This window comes from Panthera onca, chromosome X (assembly GCF_046562875.1).
Source record: "Panthera onca isolate mPanOnc1 chromosome X, mPanOnc1 haplotype 2, whole genome shotgun sequence".
NCBI lineage: Eukaryota > Metazoa > Chordata > Mammalia > Carnivora > Felidae > Panthera > Panthera onca.
The window spans coordinates 22,246,617-22,251,952 of NC_138357.1; positions in this window are offsets into that span (position 1 = coordinate 22,246,617).

Genomic DNA, 5,336 nt, shown 5'->3' on the forward strand with positions numbered 1-5,336 from the left:
GGGGAAGCTTCAGCTCTCCAAGCCCGCCCCGTGCAGAGTCCAAAGATCTCTGGGCAGAGGAGCCGCAGCTGGTCTCAATCAGCCTGCTCTTCCCCGCCCCCCACTTCAGCAGCACGTCTCAGTCATTCCCGAATTCTGTCCCCCTCCTTCCAGCAAGCTGTTTCCCATTAGCTCCCCCACCCCAGGCTCTGGATACAGCCCCACTTTTGCTCCCAGATGAATGTTTATCTTTCCTCCTCCTCGGAGCTGGCTTGTCTCAGAAAAAGCCAGTGTCCTCACTCCCTAGTGTTTGGGAAGCCCTGCTGCACCCCTCAGGGAAGGGGGAAGTTCGTAACAGCAGGAGAGCTACTTTCTTCAGCTGGGGTGAGTCCCCTCAGTAGAGCCCACTCTGTAAAAGTGCTGCCAGTCACTGGCAGAGAGGAAGACTGCCTTTCTCTTGGGATGTCTGGGATGGCAGGGTTCCATTCGGCTCTTTGAGCCACATATCTGAGAGAGAATGAAGACCGCATTTGGACGGGCCAGGAGATGCCACTGAAGAGGGAAATAGACTCAAAAAGGGGAGTTTGGGGGTCCCCAGAAGACAAATTTAGTGAACTGGACATGCCCTTGCTGCCATAGCTTCTAGAACAAGGCTTTGGTTCCCCTGCAGTATAGGTCACTCCTAACCAGCATGAGTCCCTACAGGGGAAGTGGAGAAGCTGAGACCAGCCTTGTGTCCACACCCAAGGCATCAGAGGGCAGCTGGCTGCACAGTGCCTAAACAGCTCCCAAAAAATGCCCTCTAGAACACTTGGCCAGAAAAAGCAATACTTGTGAGAGACAAACAGACCCAATGGACAGGTACTTGTCTAGCTTGGCGGTCCCGAGAGGCAAACCACACATTTCCTTTTGATCTTATTTTTAATGTATTTACACTCTGATTACATCTGCAACAAGTTTAAGGTGGCTTTCAAATACTTCATCCAAATACAATAAAATAGACCCATTCGGAGGAGGGAAAGGGGGCCTTCGCTGGACTCTTTGAAGGAGGGGAATTTAAATGAGGAAGGAGGTTCAGTGAACTCCACCTCCAGGAATAAAAGCAGAGCCCACAGCCTCAGAAGACAGACCAAGGACAAAGACTGTGAGAACCCTGTGTGGCTCTGGGACTGCTGATGCTCCCGCTGTCTTATCCCTGGCTCCCCAGCCCCATTCCATGAATGGGGATGATGTGATTCCCAGGAGCCAGAGGACTGGGGAAATGTCCCAGCAAAGGCCCTTACTCCCCTGTGAACTGCACTAGCCACCCTGAAGGGCAAGCTGGTAGACTTGATGGAGCCATGCACAGGAGGAACCACAATAGCCTTGTAGGACCAACAGCCCTGCCTTCACCAGTGGAGCCAGACTGTCAGGGTTTCAATCCCAGCTCTGTTACCCACTAGCCGCGTGGTCTCAGGCAAGTGACTTCACTTCTTTGAGCCCACAGTTTCCTTGCCTATGAAATAACAAGACTAAATTTTTAGCAATGAGTTCATGTTTGTGGAGCTCTCAGCATGCTTGCTGTGAGGAGTAAGTGCTATGTAAGTGTTAAGTCAAATATGTAACCGGTCTCATCTGTACCTTGTTCTTTTTACCCCTGGCATCCAACACTGCTGAAATGGCAGTTAATATTATAGCAAAGATCAGCTGGGCTGAAGTGTCAACCCTGGAAGCAAATAAACCAAGCAGGCATCCCTCCCCCATCTTCTGGACTCTGCCCAGGGATGGTCTTGAAGGCTACCAAGGCCGCACACAGTACTCAGCCCTGTGGTTCTGTCTCCAGGGAGCCTGTGTTGGCCCTGGTGACAATGATGACCTCACCTGCTTTCACCCTAAGTTTATCTCTTTATCTCAAAAGCAATGTCTTTACTCATCAGTTTGGGGCACTTGAACTCAAGTTGGCAACAGGCCTGAAGTAGAAAGAAATGATTCAGGGTGGGGAGGGTGAATGGCTGAGAGTCCTTGTATCAAAGTAGTTTAGAAGAACCGTAAGTCACTGGAGTCTTGCTGTGAACTGCACAGGCCTCCCGTCTCTGTTTGTCTCACTTTGAGGCCCAGGCCTAGCCTAAAGCCCAATTTCTGAAGTTGGAGAATTTGTTCTTCAGAGTTCTCCCTGTCCATGCCTCTTTTTTTGTGCCCTGATCCCACCTCAAGCTTGTTACCCTGCCTTCTGACCTGGGTCTGCCTTCCCTAGGCAACAATGACTACCTAACTTCCATCAGAATGCACCTACCTGGGGGTGCCTGGGTGGCTCAGTCAGTTAAGCATCTGACTGGTGGTAATGACATAAACAGCAGCTTGAGAGAGCGTGGAGCAGCCCCGTGGCAGCAGGAAAGTCAGAGACCCAAGTGGGGATCTGAGCATGGCCAAACACCCTGCTGGGGATGTCTCAAGATACTACTGAGGATGAAACGTTGAAAAGGGACCTGAGGTCCTGCAGTTATGCAGATGGGAAGGAGAGTTCAGATCTAATTGCTCATATGACCTCAGAGGCTGAGAGACTGGGTGCCCTTGGCCATGTGGGCATAGCCCCTTCCCACCATTCCATCAAGTCTGTCAACCATGCTCGGAGACAAGTGGGATCCTCACCTGCAGAAGAGGAGACAGGCTAGAGAAGAATAGTGGCTTTGCCCAGGTTCAAGCTGATCAGTGGCAGAGCTGGGACACAAACCTGAGCCTGGGGGACTGCACAGCCCTTGTTCCCTCCATTGGGCCTCACTGCTGCCTCCATCTGAAGTTCCTCCATTCTTCCCAGTCCTCAGGACAGAATTCAATCTCTCCAGTTCGGTGGTCATCTCCTTCCTCCCTGATATGCCTCATCACCCATCTTGGCCACATTCTCTCCATTCATCACAGTCTAGTTCAAAAGTCACCTCATCCACCATGCTCTGAACTTCCCCCTCAAATTCATCCCTCCATACTGGGGGCTCCCATAACATTTTGTTTGAGCCTCTATTTAAAAAGATTTGTGTTAACCCTTTGCTTTCTTGATTCTATCCTTCTAGGTCACCCATCCCTGAGGGCACGAGCTTGCTTTTACAAATTACTGGATGTACCAAAGCACCCAAGACACAGTCCAGCAATGAGTGGGCTCAATACAAGTTTGGTGAGTTGATGCTAAATAAATCCCAACAATGTGGTCTAGCCTTCCATCCCTAACCTGGAAGGAACGCCCTTGATGGAAGCAATTCTCTAGCCCCCAGAAGGCTGCCATGGTGCTGTTGGGTGGCCATTATATCATATATGCCCTGTTTTGACAAAGACAAGCCCCACCTGGGCTGCATGGTGTGTGTATGTGTGTATTATACGCATAGGGGTGGTCATAGAGGGTGGAGGCAAGAGTCAGTTTCATAGAAGCTGGTCTTTGTTGTGATGAGACCCAGAACCTCACTCTCAGCCAGGCAGCAGGAGGGGGGTTTATCCCCTCAGAGTAGGGTGGGACTTCCCTTTGCTGTGATTGGAGGACTCAGCAGGCAACTCCTTTCCAGCAGCAGACTCCTTCTTCTCATGGAATAAGATGGTGGTTATGGAACAGGAACTCTGTTAGCAAGACGCAGTGGGCCTTGCTGGAATTCCTTGTGAGCCAGTTAGCTTAGATTAGTTCTGTGGGCACAGAGTGAGTCAGACCTTGAGCCCTGGATGAGTGCTAAGGTTAGTCAGTCGTGTTAGAAACCTGTGCTGTCCCTTCAGAGGCCTTGTGCTACTGAAGGACATGTGGCTACAGTACCATTGTGGCTCACCAAGGTTCTAGTCAATTCCACTTAAGTCTCTATTTGGTGGTCCTTGGGCACTCTCCCAACCATCTGTCTTCTTTGTACCCTGATCCCTTCACTTCTCTGTCAGCTAATGCTTCTCTCCTCAATGCATCTGCTCCAAACACAGTGCCCTTCTGTCTGTCTTGCTTATTCATCATGTCCTGTCTTACCACACGGCCTTTGCCTGTTCTTCTTTCTCCACCTAGAATGTCCTTACTTGCTCTCTTGCCCTGTGAACTCCTTCTCCTTCAAGTCTCACCTCAAGTGTCACTTCATCTGGGAAGTTTGCCCAGACCACACCAAAAGTAACATTTCGGGCCCTGTCATTGCTGGGTATTGCCATGCTTTGATATATTGAACTCCAGCTTCCCATTCTCTGACCACATCCTCTTGTCCTTCTGTCAGTAGTCCTCTCTCCCTCACTTCTATTATACCTGCTTCTTTACCTCACCAAAACTTCCTGTCACTTACTTATGTTCTTTGTCTCCATGTATCAGCATCCCCAGTCTCACTTCCCTCCCTCTTTGGTCCAGATAACATAACCCATCACCCCAACTTCCCTTTTATTAGCACATTTAGCTTTCCTGTACTTTTTTCCTTCCACTACATCCATCCTGCCAATCTCCATGTTCAAGTAAAGCATACTCCTACCCCAGGGCCTTTGTACACACTGTTCCTACTAATAGGAATGCTCTTTTTCCAGATATCAACATGGCTCACTCTACTTCATTCAGACCTTCATTCAAATGTTATCTCTGCAGAAAGACCTCCCCTGATCTTCTTATTTGAACAGGGCCTCTGTCATTCTTTATCCTTTCTCCTTTATTTACCTTCAGAGCATTTACCTGGCAATATATTATTATCTGTTTGCTTATTTTTGTCCATCTCTCTCAGTAGTATGCAAGCTCCATGAAAGTAGGGACTCTATTTATTTTGTTCACTGCTGTGTCTCAGAGCCTAGAACACTGCCTGGCACTTAGTAGGTACCTGTAAATATTTGTTGAATGAATGAGTGAACCCCAAGGCATTTGAACTATCTGTCTTCACAGGAGAAAATATCACACCCCTGTGGGTTGGAGTCACTCCAAATTCATGGTGCCAAATATCAGCAGGCCTCTTGTTGCTACTTGGCAATCCTTTTTACTTGTCCTGGTTCAGTTCCCCTTGCTGCTGCCCTCGTAGGCAATTCCAGATTTTTACCCTGGTCCTCAAACTCCTAAACTCCCTGAATTCCATGACATTCCATGACCTATGGACCTTCTAGTCGTTTCTGACTTTGCATTATTTCAAACAAGTGAACTGAAAATCTCTGCACACATAGGAAGATTTCTCTAGGATCCACATCTAGAAGTGGAAAGTGTGCATTTTTCATTTCAGTATATTCTGTCAAACTGCCATCCAAGAAAAGCTGCACCAGATCACACTCATACTAACAGAGTATGAAAATAACTGGTTCTACAACCTGATCAACACGGATAGCATGAATTTTTAAAATTTTAATCAACTTGATGGGTGAAAATTTGTCACTTGTTGTTTTATTTGTATTTACCCTATGCCACTGAA